This window comes from Centruroides sculpturatus, unplaced genomic scaffold (assembly GCF_000671375.1).
Source record: "Centruroides sculpturatus isolate CEXI.00-Female unplaced genomic scaffold, Cexi_2.0 scaffold163, whole genome shotgun sequence".
Lineage (NCBI taxonomy): Eukaryota > Metazoa > Arthropoda > Arachnida > Scorpiones > Buthidae > Centruroides > Centruroides sculpturatus.
In genome coordinates, this window is record NW_019384360.1 from 103,049 (window position 1) to 122,153 (window position 19,105).

The following is a 19,105-nucleotide window of genomic DNA, read 5'->3' on the forward strand; positions in this document are numbered from 1 at the left end:
TTTGTTGATTTTCTTTTTGAAACCGTGTCCTGTTTTATATTTGTGGCGTAATAAACACTAGTATTGTGTTTTATTCTAAAGACACATGGCAAATTTTCCATCAAATTCCTTTATTAGTTGATTATTAGTCAACTAATAAAGGAATTTGATGGAAAATTTGCCATGTGTCTTTAGAATAAAACACAATACTAGTGTTTATTACGCCACAAATATAAAACAGGACACGGTTTCAAAAAGAAAATATAAAAGTACATTTTATCTAAAAAAATTGAACGACGGAAAGATTCTTTTGTATATTAATAATATAAAACAATTATTCTGAAAATATTTTTTAAGAATTTTCGTAATTATTAGACGTTAAACACGAATTTCTATTCTAAAAAAAACAATTTAATCAGTAATTAATACATTTACTGTAGGAACGTATCGTAAACAAATTGTCGAATTTATTGAAAAGTACACGTAATGCATTAAATTTTTTGAGTCTTTTACTAAAAAACGACATTTATTATTATTATTTTTTTTTATAGAAAAGCCAATTTAACGAAGAAATACGAGATGATAAAGGCTTACAGAAATGTTAAAGAATAGAAGAAGAATAAAGTGTATTCAACAGAATTGTTATTGAAATTCAAAAAGCTTCTAATAAAACGCAATTCAAAGTAAAGAATGATTTTTTGGAAGATTCTATTGATGTAAATACGTAGGCCTTATTCTAATAACACATTTTTTAACGTATTCAAAATTTAATTCCTTCGACGTTTACACACCTATAATTATTCTTTATATATCTTAGAAACGTCCAAAACTATCTATAACAGTTGATAAATTTCGAAAATGAATTGTGATACACTTCAGAAATTCATTTTTAATTATCATTTTAACTATACAGATAGAGTCGTTTCTGTTTGTTTCTCATCTTTAGGACTTATATTTTGTTCAGATTTAGACACATCTTTACTTGTTTCCTCAGCTCCCTTGCAATCACACTTCACAGCATCCGAATTCTTTTCATCTTCTACAGGATCATCCTTAGAACCTTTTTTCTTCCCTTTTAATTCATCCAAAATAATCTGTAATTTATTTTTGAAATCGTCTTTTTCCGTTTTAGAAGAAAGATTTAGTTTTTTAAGCAATTCGGCCATTTTACTATCGTCGAGTCGGTGTATATTCTTTGAAAACTCTAAGAAAATATCGTTTGTCTCACTATGTTCTTCGATATTTTTAGAAATTTCAGAATTATCCGTAAATTTCTCTATACTAAAGTTGAAATCGTCTATTTTATCCGTCTTATCATCATCAGATCTACTCGTATGTTCAACGCCGTTCACTTTATTCCCCATCGAATATGTTACTTGTTCGTTCTTATCATTAATAGATATTGGCAAATTTAACCTTTCAATATTATTAAAAATTTTATTTTTATAGTACAAATAATTATCCAAACCAGGAAACAAAATTAAGAAAAATTCTTTGCGAGTTCCATCTTGATTCAGAGGATAAGCAAAGATAGGCCCTCCAGGGTGCCATCTTCTATATTTAATTTTGGTAGGGATGATGATGTTGTTATTTCCATTTACGTTATCATTGTAGACAACCAAACCAAACAAATTTCCATGGAAAATTTTAAAGGACCAAGCTGGAAAATATTTAAAGTACTGGAAAGGTGATATTAAGAATTGGTTTCGAACTTCGCCATCTTCAAATCTTACACCGGCTCCTAGACCATAATCATTTTGGTTAGCCAAGTGATAAGGATGATTTCGATCAAATCTAAATCTGTTATAAGGTCTTTTGGGGAGGAAAATTCCATAATTTTTCAGATTAGTAGTGTCTAATGAATTCATTTCATAAGGTTCTGAAAACTTGAATTCCCTTGGAATCATTTTAGAAAGATAATCAGCATTCATGCCACCATATTGGAAGGATTTTGGAAACTTGGATTCACTTGGAATCATTTTAGAAAGATAACCAGCATTCATGCCACCATNTTTATTATTTGTAAATATTCTTGATAATTGTCTAGAATAATCTTGTGTAAAGCTCTACGATAGGAGTAATCTTACTTGAATAGATCGTCGTAGGATTATAGGATAGCTCTTGTATAAGCTCTAGAATTGATTTTCAGTCTTATCCTAGAGCCTATACAAATATAAAAGTCGCAGGAATGCTATCTCCTTTCATGTTAATTCCTTTAGTAAAAGACTCATTCACTGAATTACATTTATATCAATATTATAAATTTTCTAATTAGTTTAATTATCCAATTATTCAAATTATAAAACGGTTTCCTTATTAAATATTCCCGCAGTAATAATATTTAGTTATTTTAAAATTGTTGATATTGAATGAGAGAAAGAGCAATGAATAAATTATAATAATTATTAACTAATTTAAATAATGGAGTGAGAATATGATCTATATCTTCTCTAATATAGTTAGATAATTTCAAATTTTTTAAAAATATTATCGCAGGGAACTACAGAAATGAACATAGACGATTATGAATACTTAATTAGATTTTTTTTCATTGTAGGATAGGATTGAATTTGTGTAAGCTGTAGGATTGATTCACAGTCCTATCCTAGAGCTTACACAAATAACAAAGGAAGTCTACAATAATGTTACCTCTTGCAGGCTTCCTTTTATGTTAGAGACTTAGGAAAAGATTTATTTACTGAATTCCGTTTGTTTATACAGTCAAATAATCTATAAGTTACGTTATTATTGATAATTAGATTAGTTGAAAATCATTTAGCTTATTCATATTTCAAAATTTCCAAATAATGTAAGATAAGAGCTATGAGTTAATACACTTCAAGCAGCTAACTATACTGCTTTGTTTGTGTTATACTCTGCACATAAATTACGTATATGAAATCTTTAATTGCCCTATTGAACCTCTGTATATGTAATGTTAATTTCTTAAATTTTTAAGCTTATATTATACTTTTAAAGGTTTATTTTTTAGTTAAATTGTTAATCAAAATATTAAAATAGGCTATCAAAGTTTCAAAACCGATTAAAATTACTAGTAACTTGATATAAAAACGTTAATAATTTTATGATTTTTATCTGCAGTTGCATCTCCCACATATCTTAAGAGCATAGGAGTAAAAAATAAGTGTAAATTTTACATCTTTTTTTAATTAAAAAAAAAAAGATAAAAATGTGTAAGAGAAATATATTCGCTTCATTCGGATGTAATAAAACTACAAAATTCAGAAAACGATAAGTAAAATTGGAGAAAACTCCAGTCGAAACTGCACGTTTCCACTTTCATATATTTTAATACCTTTTAATATAAGAAAAATAAATATTCTAAGACGATATCAGATAGTTTTAATTATTATATCGGGTGTATTAGATGTATATAATAATTTTCTTTTACTTTTTTGACGATTTTTTTTAGATGAAAGACGAGCAGATTCGCACTTATAAATTTACTTCGAATATCGAAATCTGTAACTGTAGTCCCTCAGACAGTTGATAGATGGAATAATGGGAATTTTTTTAGATGTCGGTGCGTGTTTTCTTGGATTGACAACAATTAATAAGCCGTTAATGCGTTATTAGACGTGTTCAATCGATGTTAAATTAAGCGGTGAGTAAATGAAAACTCTTAATTCATTCGTAGTTATATCGCTTGATTTCAGAATTAATTTCTGCCGAACGTATCAAAAAATTGGACAAAAATACAATTTAAAAAAATGCTAGAATTTTATTATATTTTGTAATTTTTTTTTAAATGTAAAAGTGACTTTTTATGAAAGATTTTAGCAAGTTTGCGAAGCACTGCGTTGTAAATTAATGCTAGTATCTTTAGAATAGCTTTATAATTACAGGTGTATATTAGAAATAATTAAGACAAGTTTTATTTGTATATATTTTTCTTGAGAAAAATTAAGTTTTTCTGTATTTATAGGAAGAAAATCAGTTATTTAAATAGGAAAAAAATTAAGCTTTTATATAAGAAAAGTTGAGCGTATGGAAGAGAAAGTTTGTCTTTTATGTAGGAAAATATAGAAAGCTTTTGTACACGCCGAAAACCTGATGAGATCGGAACCCACGCTTTACGATAAACGTTTCCAGAATAGGTTAAGAGGATTAGAAGACAAGATAAATGTGTTTCTTCAGGTTAGAGCTTTCGATACATCACTTAAGGACATGGGTTCAGACCTCAATCGAATACAAAACGTATTACTTTTATCTTTCGTTAGATAAAGACACGGTTAAAGTCTGGTTTAATAATAAAAATTAAGATATATTTTAAAGGAAAATCGTTTTTCTCATTAGCTTTTACGTAAAATAATGTAATTATATTTTAATTTTTATCCTCAAAAACACAGTTTTAGTGGTTTTTTTAAAAATTGATTTCATGATTGTATTGACCTTACAGTTAGTTGAAAGACATGCCTTTTTTGTATTCTGCTTCCATCATTGTGTTATAACACAAACTTCGAATAATAATCTGAATATTCGGGTTTTTTAAATTCATATTTCTGATTAGAACAAATGTATTATCAAAAATATAAACTATAACTGACTTATAAAAGAATATTTTCTTAATTTAAATGAATAATTTATTTATTATTTGTAAATATTCTTGATAATTGTCTAGAATAATCTTGTGTAAAGCTCTACGATAGGAGTAATCTTACTTGAATAGATCGTCGTAGGATTATAGGATAGCTCTTGTATAAGCTCTAGAATTGATTTTCAGTCTTATCCTAGAGCCTATACAAATATAAAAGTCGCAGGAATGCTATCTCCTTTCATGTTAATTCCTTTAGTAAAAGACTCATTCACTGAATTACATTTATATCAATATTATAAATTTTCTAATTAGTTTAATTATCCAATTATTCAAATTATAAAACGGTTTCCTTATTAAATATTCCCGCAGTAATAATATTTAGTTATTTTAAAATTGTTGATATTGAATGAGAGAAAGAGCAATGAATAAATTATAATAATTATTAACTAATTTAAATAATGGAGTGAGAATATGATCTATATCTTCTCTAATATAGTTAGATAATTTCAAATTTTTTAAAAATATTATCGCAGGGAACTACAGAAATGAACATAGACGATTATGAATACTTAATTAGATTTTTTTTCATTGTAGGATAGGATTGAATTTGTGTAAGCTGTAGGATTGATTCACAGTCCTATCCTAGAGCTTACACAAATAACAAAGGAAGTCTACAATAATGTTACCTCTTGCAGGCTTCCTTTTATGTTAGAGACTTAGGAAAAGATTTATTTACTGAATTCCGTTTGTTTATACAGTCAAATAATCTATAAGTTACGTTATTATTGATAATTAGATTAGTTGAAAATCATTTAGCTTATTCATATTTCAAAATTTCCAAATAATGTAAGATAAGAGCTATGAGTTAATACACTTCAAGCAGCTAACTATACTGCTTTGTTTGTGTTATACTCTGCACATAAATTACGTATATGAAATCTTTAATTGCCCTATTGAACCTCTGTATATGTAATGTTAATTTCTTAAATTTTTAAGCTTATATTATACTTTTAAAGGTTTATTTTTTAGTTAAATTGTTAATCAAAATATTAAAATAGGCTATCAAAGTTTCAAAACCGATTAAAATTACTAGTAACTTGATATAAAAACGTTAATAATTTTATGATTTTTATCTGCAGTTGCATCTCCCACATATCTTAAGAGCATAGGAGTAAAAAATAAGTGTAAATTTTACATCTTTTTAATTAAAAAAAAAAAGATAAAAATGTGTAAGAGAAATATATTCGCTNTTCACTTGGAATCATTTTAGAAAGATAACCAGCATCCATGCTACCATCTTGGAAAGATTTTGAGAACTTGAGTTCACTTGGAATCATTTTAGAAAGATAACCAGCATCCATGCTACCATCTTGGAAAGATTTTGAGAACTTGAGTTCACTTGGAATCATTTTAGAAAGATAACCAGCATCCATGCTACCATCTTGGAAAGATTTTGAGAACTTGAGTTCACTTGGAATCATTTTAGAAAGATAACCAGCATCCATGCTACCATCTTGGAAAGATTTTGAGAACTTGAGTTCACTTGGAATCATTTTAGAAAGATAACCAGCATCCATGCTACCATCTTGGAAAGATTTTGAGAACTTGAGTTCACTTGGAATCATTTTAGAAAGATAACCAGCATCCATGCTACCATCTTGGAAAGATTTTGAGAACTTGAGTTCACTTGGAATCATTTTAGAAAGATAACCAGCATCCATGCTACCATCTTGGAAAGATTTTGAGAACTTGAGTTCACTTGGAATCATTTTAGAAAGATAACCAGCATCCATGCTACCATCTTGGAAAGATTTTGAGAACTTGAGTTCACTTGGAATCATTTTAGAAAGATAACCAGCATCCATGCTACCATCTTGGAAAGATTTTGAGAACTTGAGTTCACTTGGAATCATTTTAGAAAGATAACCAGCATCCATGCTACCATCTTGGAAAGATTTTGAGAACTTGAGTTCACTTGGAATCATTTTAGAAAGATAACCAGCATCCATGCTACCATCTTGGAAAGATTTTGAGAACTTGAGTTCACTTGGAATCATTTTAGAAAGATAACCAGCATCCATGCTACCATCTTGGAAAGATTTTGAGAACTTGAGTTCACTTGGAATCATTTTAGAAAGATAACCAGCATCCATGCTACCATCTTGGAAAGATTTTGAGAACTTGAGTTCACTTGGAATCATTTTAGAAAGATAACCAGCATCCATGCTACCATCTTGGAAAGATTTTGAGAACTTGAGTTCACTTGGAATCATTTTAGAAAGATAACCAGCATCCATGCTACCATCTTGGAAAGATTTTGAGAACTTGAGTTCACTTGGAATCATTTTAGAAAGATAACCAGCATCCATGCTACCATCTTGGAAAGATTTTGAGAACTTGAGTTCACTTGGAATCATTTTAGAAAGATAACCAGCATCCATGCTACCATCTTGGAAAGATTTTGAGAACTTGAGTTCACTTGGAATCATTTTAGAAAGATAACCAGCATCCATGCTACCATCTTGGAAAGATTTTGAGAACTTGAGTTCACTTGGAATCATTTTAGAAAGATAACCAGCATCCATGCTACCATCTTGGAAAGATTTTGAGAACTTGAGTTCACTTGGAATCATTTTAGAAAGATAACCAGCATCCATGCTACCATCTTGGAAAGATTTTGAGAACTTGAGTTCACTTGGAATCATTTTAGAAAGATAACCAGCATCCATGCTACCATCTTGGAAAGATTTTGAGAACTTGAGTTCACTTGGAATCATTTTAGAAAGATAACCAGCATCCATGCTACCATCTTGGAAAGATTTTGAGAACTTGAGTTCACTTGGAATCATTTTAGAAAGATAACCAGCATCCATGCTACCATCTTGGAAAGATTTTGAGAACTTGAGTTCACTTGGAATCATTTTAGAAAGATAACCAGCATCCATGCTACCATCTTGGAAAGATTTTGAGAACTTGAGTTCACTTGGAATCATTTTAGAAAGATAACCAGCATCCATGCTACCATCTTGGAAAGATTTTGAGAACTTGAGTTCACTTGGAATCATTTTAGAAAGATAACCAGCATCCATGCTACCATCTTGGAAAGATTTTGAGAACTTGAGTTCACTTGGAATCATTTTAGAAAGATAACCAGCATCCATGCTACCATCTTGGAAAGATTTTGAGAACTTGAGTTCACTTGGAATCATTTTAGAAAGATAACCAGCATCCATGCTACCATCTTGGAAAGATTTTGAGAACTTGAGTTCACTTGGAATCATTTTAGAAAGATAACCAGCATCCATGCTACCATCTTGGAAAGATTTTGAGAACTTGAGTTCACTTGGAATCATTTTAGAAAGATAACCAGCATCCATGCTACCATCTTGGAAAGATTTTGAGAACTTGAGTTCACTTGGAATCATTTTAGAAAGATAACCAGCATCCATGCTACCATCTTGGAAAGATTTTGAGAACTTGAGTTCACTTGGAATCATTTTAGAAAGATAACCAGCATCCATGCTACCATCTTGGAAAGATTTTGAGAACTTGAGTTCACTTGGAATCATTTTAGAAAGATAACCAGCATCCATGCTACCATCTTGGAAAGATTTTGAGAACTTGAGTTCACTTGGAATCATTTTAGAAAGATAACCAGCATCCATGCTACCATCTTGGAAAGATTTTGAGAACTTGAGTTCACTTGGAATCATTTTAGAAAGATAACCAGCATCCATGCTACCATCTTGGAAAGATTTTGAGAACTTGAGTTCACTTGGAATCATTTTAGAAAGATAACCAGCATCCATGCTACCATCTTGGAAAGATTTTGAGAACTTGAGTTCACTTGGAATCATTTTAGAAAGATAACCAGCATCCATGCTACCATCTTGGAAAGATTTTGAGAACTTGAGTTCACTTGGAATCATTTTAGAAAGATAACCAGCATCCATGCTACCATCTTGGAAAGATTTTGAGAACTTGAGTTCACTTGGAATCATTTTAGAAAGATAACCAGCATCCATGCTACCATCTTGGAAAGATTTTGAGAACTTGAGTTCACTTGGAATCATTTTAGAAAGATAACCAGCATCCATGCTACCATCTTGGAAAGATTTTGAGAACTTGAATTCACTTGGAATCATTTTAGAAAGATAATCAGCATCCACGCGAGCATCACTAATTACAGGAATGTAAAGATTTTCGCTTTTATCAGTATTTTCTTCTGCTTTTATTTTTTTAGAAATATCAGTTTTAATTTTGTTTGAATGATCTTTATATTTTATATGAAATTTCGGTACTACTTTCAACTCTTTCTGATCAAAATCTGTACTTTTTCTCTCATCTTTACCTTCTTTACAATTTAAATTTAAAATACATAAACGAAACACGCTCTTGTATTTAGTATTTTCATCAGAATGTTTATGTGACAATTTATTTTTTTCTTTGACTCTCATTAATATTTCTGGAAGTCGAATATGTTTTTTGGAGTCAAAAAAAGTCTCTCTCAGATTGGTTAAAGGTCGAAGTCTCTTGCGAGATCTGTCAGAAGCGTCGCTAAGTACAGATTTAATAAGTGATCTTTTATGTCGATTCTGGTATGAATTCGACACGTTAGATTGCTTAAAAATTAATTTTTCACTGAATTTATTATTTATTTTTTTCTCTCCACTCATTTTGGATGCGATAATTAATGGTAAATTCGGTGTTTTCTTGTACTTTATCACATTATTTCTCGTTTTATCCAACTCATTTTTATGTAAAATTTTTCTAGGAAAGTAAAAAATTCTTCGCTTACCAATTTTTCTTAAAAATTTATTCGAATTTTTCTTGTATTTTCGTAGCTTTTCACTTAAATGTTCATATAATGATCCAAAGTCGTCTCCATCATTATTATTTGTACCGATTTTTAACGTTTTTAAATTAATATCCTTAATTTTCTTTGGTTCTTTTCTATTCGATTCGCTTCTCTTCCTCTTAAATCGTTGAAGTAATTGTTTAAAGTATAAAATATGATTTATTCTATCAAAGTTTAGAAAATTATTCACAATTTTACTTCGTAGACTTGAAACTTCGTTCGAAATTTTTTCATTTTTGACGTTTTCTTTCTCTAAATACCGTATTTTTGGAACCGAAGATCTTTGTAATTTCTCTTCGGGATAAACAATTTTAGATCCGTCTGACGTGTTTATAACATTATTTTCATCCAAAAAGTCATTTTCAATTGTAGAAATTGGCGTTTTTATTATTGTAATTGTGTAAAATTTTAAATTATAATCATTTTTTGTACCTGAAAATGCTTCTAACTTGTCGTTAGCTTTCACTTCCATCTTGCTTCTTTCATTTCCAGTTGATTTTTTAGACGTTGCTGGCACGAAAACGTTCTTTAATTCGTTATTATCATTAATTATAGAACTTTTATACCGATTTATATTATTAATTAATCTCTGAATTGAGCTAAAATTAAGTCGATTTTCTAAATAGTTTCTTCCACGGTTCCATTTAGATTTTTCCATTTTATTTGACTTTTTTGAAGGCGAATTTGAGTTATTTTTTGCAAATTTAACTAGAATTTCTCCGTATGATTTTTCTATAAAATTATTTTTAGACGGATCTACCTTTGAAAATTGATAAGTAGACGAATTACCCCATAATTTATCATTTCCTCCATCAATTTTAATTAAATCCTCGTTGAAATTTTCATTATATTCTTTAAATCTTTTATTTTTAAACCTGAAATCATCATCACCTGTTAAAGTAAGATAAATAAATTTTTAGATACTTTTAAGCTAAAATACTTTTAAAAAATCAAAAGATAAGCTTTAATCATCCGTTTAAACAGAATTTATTTACCTGTACCAAATGAAGATGATGATAAAATCGATAAAATTCCAGTTAGTAACGTTAAAATCACTTTTTCCATGGATTTTCTGTTAAATTTATGGGGGGAAAAAACAAATTAGTAATACCAAACAGCCAAAAAAAAGTCATATTTATAAAGTTAAGAAAGTACAAACGATTTAAAATTGATTGTAATTAAGTATTAAATAGTTTAAATTAATTATAATTGTATTAATTTTTATTTAAAAAAAGCAGTAAAATTTACTAAAAGAACTTACCATTCAGCTACTTTAATGACTTCTATGTATATACAGTAATATAAAATATAGTATTTTTATATTACGCGACCTTTGTACATTAATAATTCAAGAGTTGAAGGGAATTTTATTAAATAAATTTAATAACTAAAAAATTTATAGCTTAAAATTTTAATTTAAAAATTTATAAATTATTACACGCCTCCGTAGAAATAAAAATCGCTTCTACACACCGAAATATTCCAATAAAATACAAGAAATTATCCTATAAAAACTGATTTTTTTCAGTTTTAATGTAATTATTTTAAATAACTTATTCGAAAATTTAATTGTAATTTTATCAGTGATTTAATGTAGAATTGTATATACCCTATAAGGTTACTTTCCTTATAAAATTCGTCGTTTAAATGAATAATTTATGTATATAACTCGTTTTAATTTTTTATTTTATTTTATAAAAAAAAAGCATAAATTACAATTAATTGATTAGTTATTTAGTAAATTAATTATAAATTTGTAATTGGTCTGATGGTATTTGCAATTATTTAAAAGGTATTAAATATAAATTCTGCACTCATTTTAAGCACAATAATGCTTTAAATTTGTTTATTTTAATGTTTACACGTTGGAAAATTTGCATAAAATGTTAAAATATCGATTATTATTTTACTTAATTTACTAAGAATTAATTCTTTTGTTAGTTATACTCTAGTGTTGTGCTTGTGCTATTTTTATGCTTTGCTGCTGTTGTTTGCCGCTTTTATTGATTTATTATTATTTGAATTGTTGGGTTTTTTTTCCTTTTTCATTGCTTATTGCTACTTATTAATAATTTTAATTGTTGCCTGCTGTTTTTATTTTCACTTTACTTTTTTTTTTAATTTAATTTCCTTTGATTATTTCCCTAAATTTCATCCACATCTAATTAAGATATAAGGGTGCAACTTTGAGGACATACCTAATTCATTTTAATGATGTTTTAGGGAGTGGCCCCACACCCACCGTCCTCCTCACCCCTAAACCCGATAAGCATAACCAAATGTAGAATTTAATTATGATGTATGTGTGTGTGTAAATGCATTGTAGTGGTGTATATGCTGGGGATGAACCCACCCCTATTCACACACTCGAAAAATATGACCTTTTTATTTATTAAATTATTACTCTTATTATTTACTTGTTTCTTGTTTATTTTTTATCATTATTATAATCTTTTCTGTTTGTTAAAGGCGTTGAAGGATACATACCGTCTTAGAAGTAGTAGAATTTAACGTTTATCTCTCTATATTCGGGCTTCTAGAATGATTTACAAAATAATTTTAGTTAATATTACAATATCCTTTTCATTTCATTATATATTTACTCTTATTCTATTAATTTTCACGAGAAATTATTAATTTAACTTCGTTAAAAACTTGTAAAGTCGTTGGCATATACAAGAAATTCAGGTTTTAATCTTATTAAATTATTTTCGTATTGAAATGTACGATTTAAATTAACAAATTGGATAATTTTAAACAAAAATCTCGATCAGTTTAATTTAATTTAATTTTTTTTAAATCTCAAAGCCAGTAAAAATATGTTGTGTAATGTTTTGGACTCGCTTTTACATTCTAGAGACGAGGTTTAGCTTGAATTTTTCTGACGATTGATCCTCTCGCCGCATCAATAGTCAATAGAGTGTATATAATGAAGCGTGAAACCTCCCTCTTGCACGAGAATTGTGACCCTCCCTACATTCTATTGATACTATTAACGTGTTGTCACTGCCCTAAAATCTTTATTTTTCTGCTCTGAAGCTGTCGTATAACTATAAATATAATTAATAAAATTACAGTTGTGTTTTAATAGGCAAATTTCTCATTCTTTAACCTGAAAGTTAAAGTTTTAGTGTAAAGATAGAGATACTTGAGCAATTAAGCCACAAACCTGGAAACGTTGAAAGTTAATATTATTATAATTAAATATTTTAAATCTTGAATAAATTGTTTCTTTATTTCATTTTACAGATTGTTTATAACTCACATAGAAGTGAAGTTATTAAAGATTCATACTACATAAGGACTGTAGAGTCATTCTGCATGTATCAAGTGAGTTTAAGTATCATTTTATCAACAGATATCATCGAAATATATCCATTTATACTAAATATAGTTTATACAAACAGCTAATCTAGTTAAAAACACCCATAGACGAATGAACACATGAAAATAAGTTCAAATATTAATTCAAGAGGAATCATGTATGATGATATTTATGGAATATGATTAAAAAAATCTATAATAAATGCTGGTATGACCGCAACACAATCATTTATACATTGATAAAGATTGGGAGTAAGTTTTTTTAAAACCATAATCTGTAAACATCATCATCTATGATGATTCTTGAACATATATTCACACATTGTAAATAGATTCTAGTATCTAAAATCAAAATTATTCTGCGCTTAGAATATTTATATATAAGTAGAAGTGTTTTTACTGATTTTATAGATGATAGGTACACTTAGTGATGATGATGTATTAAGTAGAAACTACGCTTTATTACTAAACTTTCTTATTTTACATTATTATTAGGGAAGAGAGCAGATTATTATTATCTTTATGTGTTTTTAATTCCGAACACCTTAAGATTAGTATATATTAATGTCCATAATATAATTAATTCAATTATAAATAAATTAATATAATATCGTAGTATATTTGTGTGATTGTTAATCTTCAAAATACATTTTGAATTCTTAATTTTGTTTTGTTTACTTATAATTTATATATTTATTTAAGGAAGCCTGTCTCTAACTATAAATAAATTAGGGTATTGATGTGTGTTCGTATGTCTGACTGTACGTTTGCATATAGAGGCATATTTTTCAAATATTTAAAACACTTCTTTTCCTATTTAAAATGGTATTTTAAAATAGATTTTCTTATTTTTGTAAGCGTTTAAGTTAAAATAAATTTCTCCCAGTCAAATTAATTTCGGAAGTTGTCACCAGAAGAAAAAGGATAATACTGTAGATAGAAGGATAATCATTTTGAATAGTATAAATAGCCGAATCCTTAGAGATTTCATTGTAGAGTTTGATATTAAGAGTTATATTTATTATATTATATAAATACGTAAAATTATTTTAAATATATTCCTAAACAATGGGATGACTTATTCAAGAAAACACCCGGCTTCAGAATCAAAAGAATCTGTTGGAAATTCGAATAAATTTTTGAAATATTTTCGCTTTTAGATGTATTTTTATGATTTTACAAACTATTAATCTGATTTTTTTGAAATAATAATACACTAAATTCACAATAAGTAAAGCGAAATGAATACACAACACGCTGTTTAGTTGAAATTTCAAGTTTCCAATAAGAAATATAAAATCAAAAGATGTGCCGACGTAACTGGAAAATATCAATACAAGAAGGAAAACTCAATTATTTTGTAGGATTGTTATTTAATCTCAAATTTTCATTAAGTGATATGATGATGTTCCCAATAAATTGTATATATATGAAATGATTACGTTAGATACAAGCTTCATATAAAGTAAATATATAATAAAACACAATATCGACGTAAATTACGAATTTTATAAGTTCAATCGTGAAATTTCCATTAATTTGAAAGTAAACAACGCCATTTTTACGCTCTGTATTATAAAATATAAAAATCTTAACCCGTATAGATTAACTCAACGCTCGATTTATCATACAAATTTGGTTTACTTCGTTAAATATCAATCATTTAGTTCAGGTATTATATAAAAGTATCTTATATAATTCACTTATATACAGTAAATACACGTTAAGTTTGTAATTGTTCACCATTGTTGACATCACTAAAGTATTTGCTGAGATTGCTGTACACATTTATTCAATTAATTGTCATTGCTCTTCAGTTCCTGACGTAATTTTTGGGAATTGTTGCAGGTTTCATATAAAAAAAAACAATGCTCGATAACTAAAATTCACAAATTTTTGTAGAATTTATTAAAAATATAACTTTATAAAGTCTTTTACAAGGAAAACGAAAACAATTTCCAAGCTTCTATTTGATATATTCCCAAATTCTACAATATTTTTTTTCTTTTTTTGAATTAAAATGAAATCTTCTATAACCAATCCTCGATCCGCTTACGCTGCCTTAATCTGTAACTATCCTATAAACAAAATTATCCTGTAGGATGATGCCGAATGCCAGAATTTTCAGTCGGAAGGAAATCTTTCCATAAATTCCTGTAAGTTTTATAAAGAAGTATGACATTAATGTGCATCAACAGCGATATCTATCATCATTCGGTATGTCGTAACACATTATCAAGGCTATTGTTTAACTAAAAAACAATTGGCTCTTTTGTTTTCTAACACCCAGTGGCCGAATGGATAAAACCACCGAACATTGGTGGTTGGTCCTGTATTCGAGCCTGGCCAAGTGGAGTTTGCCGGGTCAGTAACACCTATATAGGGACCAGTTTCCCATAGAAAGTCAACCCTGGAGGTATTCCCCTCTGCAGATCGCACATATACACAATACAACACAAGCGTTACGTATACACTAGAACACGGAGGAACACTCAAAGGATGCTTGTTTATACACTACTAGTTACCTGATATGTGTATGAATGTGTACTAACAACAATAATAGTGTTTGTACGTATAAATAAATCATTATTATGAGTTTTTTTTCTAATTTCAGAGTATGAAAAATGGTTCTTCCATAAAGAAAATACACTCCGATACATGATCCACTGTGTGTATACTACTGTTTTCGAACATGTTTTCTGTATTCTTTCCATTACAAAACTTGAATAATAATCATTCTTTGAAGCGATTCCTGAAGATTTAAGAACTTGATAGAAGACCACGTGTTACTGCTATCAGGTTTGTGACGCCATCTGTTCGTCAACAATTGAACTAATTCGCGATCGAACAATACTTGGCTGTTATATTTCCGCGCGTTTTTATCAAGTTAATTTGACACAAATATTATAATTAATTAATTTCTCTGGAAAATTTCAAACAATTATCCGAACAAATTTTAAATGTCAAAAGGTAAAAAATTATTTTTATTCGTAATGGCAATCGCCGAATATAATTTTATGATGTAATTAATTGTTATAGTCGAATGTGTTAAATTTCGATCCATTATTTGCCCATTTGGCGGCAGAATATTTTAAGGCGTTGCTGATAATTCTCCAGATTCCCGGGTTCGAATCCACCATAAGACATGAATATTTAGGGAATGGTTAGTCATTATACGGCTTTTCACATAAAGTCATTACGAAAAAGTTTCTGATTTTTGTATGGATCTAGTGCATTATTAAAGCAATACTATTAATTACTGGAAAAAATGAAAAATATAGGAAAAGTATTATTAGAAATACTACACGCAAACTGGAGGTAATATCACCGATGATTATTGCAAAAGAGAGATAATAAAATGGTACCTGTTAATGAATTTTTGTTTAGATGTTAGATTGTATGGTGCTTTACGATTTATTGGATCCATATCCACCCAATATATTCAACTCGGTGAGGTGGTTTCGTGTTAGAAATATCCTAAACACAATAGCAACTGTTGTAGCCAGCTTAATGCTTAAATTGATGCAATAACAATCGAACCATCAACTGTTTTTGCTGAAGACGTGGCCTTGTTCTTCAATAAGGACCAACAAATATTAATAAACGTTGTCCAACAAATTACACCAAAATCATACACAGTTAATATAATCATTTTGAAAAAATAATGCGGATAAAATCTTTGATCGGAAGTCGTCGGATCCGAACCCGTGTCTTCCGATAAAGCGTGAAATACTCAGAAAACTTTTATTTTTATCATTCATTTAATACTTTAATTCTGTAAATTCTTTATTTTGTTACTTACTATTTAAATATACTTCATCGAAGCTGTTAAGAAAATCTCATTAAACTTTACAGTAATTCTCTGCTTTTATTATTCGGCTTCTCGGCAAGACAGCTTCTTCTATCTGTCTTACCAATAATAGAAATACGCAGCTATCACCTTATCAATAGAAATTTCTACAGAAACATCCCAACGGCACTAATACGGCGATTCAAGTAATTAAATGAAGCCATCCCTCATAGATTTACATTAATAACAGCTATTGTAAATTATTATTAATTCTACAGAAACGACAACTTACAACGTGAAGGGTATTAGTACTGTACTACCATACGTTTGAATTGCTTAACTTTGCACGAGACAATCGCCATATTAAAGTTCTGCACATTCATTAAAAATTTAAATGAATGTGATAATATTAATTATGTAATTAAGAAGCAGTTCATTCGGAATTGAAAATACGGTAGTGTCACCCAGCCAAGTATTTCTGAATGTTATATCCTTTGTATTTCTTTTATATAAAAATTCTTGTTATAGTTTAAAAACAAATATAAGTTATACTCGTAGATTTATTTATTTCTGAACGGTTTAATTTCAAAAACTTGTGTAGAAAAATAAATTATGAAATTTTCCTGTTCTTCCATCTTATGTTTCTTGAAATAAAGCTACAAGATGTGGAACGAAGCAAAGGATATAATCTCAGTTCAAAATGGCGACTCTCCTGAGAAGATATATGAAGTATTGAACGTTTTTCTGTAAAACTTAATAGAAAACAATGGGATGATGAACGTAGTTTTCGAATTCTTTTAAGTTTAATAGAAAAATAAAAGAATAAATTTTAAATAACTCCTGAAAATTTTAAATTTTTCAGACAATTTCTTCAAAAATATTGAATTTCTCACTAGAAACTTTATAAACACAATGGAGACGATTGACCATACCATCAACGTTCTTAACATAAAATAGCTCTCTCGGGTCACGTTAAAAAAAGATTCTCAAAATAAAAGGAACCAAAATTGCCAAAATGAAGTCACGATAAACATTCCAACAGTATCTTATAAGGCAGCGCTGTCCAACTTATCATAGCCCGCGGGCCATATTTTCTTCACCAAACATTTCGGGGGCCAAGAATGTTGATAAACCACATGACATTTGCATAGTGGTACGGTTTAGTAAGCACTAATTGGTCAGCGAGTCCGATGTTGACGCTATAAAAAGGCGACAGTTCGACACACCGGATATATGTCACTCTCGTCTAAGTTCGACTTGGGAATTTTTTTGTTCAATAATAAATGTGAATTCTTCTTCCTGGAAAAAATAAGACATTCCCTGAAAATAAGACCTAGCGCATTTTTCAGAGCAAAAATTAATATAAGACACTGTCTTATTTTCGGGGAAACACGGTAGTAAAATAATTTTAATATTAATAATAATAATTTAGTAACATAAATTTATTCATAGTAAAATGTACTCGCGGGCCGTAAAAATTATTTGGCGGGCCGTATACGGCCCGCGGGCCGCCAGTTGGACAGCGCTGTTATAAGGTATAAAGAATGTATTGTCTTTACAATATACTGTACAACAGCCCAGATTGATACGTGGCGTTACATCTTACCCTTATTACATAAGTCACAAATGGAAATATGAAAACGTTTCCAAGTTTATAAGAAAATATTTCCCCCCAAAAAACTGCCGGTTTTATTTCTGAACGGTTTGATTTCAAAAACTTGTGTAGAAAAATAAATTATGAAATTTTCCTGTTCTTCCATCTTATGTTTCTTGAAATAAAGCTACAAGATGTGGAACGAAGCAAAGGATATAATCTCAGTTCAAAATGGCGACTCTCCTGAGAAGATATATGAAGTATTGAACGTTTTTCTGTAAAACTTAATAGAAAACAATGGGATGATGAACGTAGTTTTCGAATTCTTTTAAGTTTAATAGAAAAATAAAAGAATAAATTTTAAATAACTCCTGAAAATTTTAAATTTTTCAGACAATTTCTTCAAAAATATTGAATTTCTCACTAGAAACTTTATAAACACAATGGAGACGATTGACCATACCATCAACGTTCTTAACATAAAATAGCTCTCTCGGGTCACGTTAAAAAAAGATTCTCAAAATAAAAGGAACCAAAATTGCCAAAATGAAGTCACGATAAACATTCCAACAGTATCTTATAAGGCAGCGCTGTCCAACTTATCATAGCCCGCGGGCCATATTTTCTTCACCAAACATTTCGGGGGCCAAGAATGTTGATAAACCACATGACATTTGCATAGTGGTACGGTTTAGTAAGCACTAATTGGTCAGCGAGTCCGATGTTGACGCTATAAAAAGGCGACAGTTCGACACACCGGATATATGTCACTCTCGTCTAAGTTCGACTTGGGAATTTTTTTGTTCAATAATAAATGTGAATTCTTCTTCCTGGATAAAATAAGACATTCCCTGAAAATAAGACTTAGCGCATTTTTCAGAGCAAAAATTAATATAATACAGTCTTATTTTCGGGGAAACACGGTAGTAAAATAATTTTAATATTAGTAATAATAATTTAGTAACATAAATTTATTCATAGTAAAATGTACTCGCGGGCCGT

The 19,105-nt window shown here is 29.1% G+C and overlaps 1 long non-coding RNA gene across 1 annotated transcript; it reads left to right on the forward strand.

The window, feature by feature from the left end:
• Positions 1-544: 544 nt before the first annotated feature.
• On the forward strand, positions 545-4,238 carry LOC111640713. Its single transcript, XR_002759309.1, has 3 exons — positions 545-662; positions 3,413-3,604; positions 3,926-4,238. It is a non-coding gene; the product is annotated as an uncharacterized LOC111640713 (long non-coding RNA).
• Positions 4,239-19,105: the final 14,867 nt, after the last annotated feature.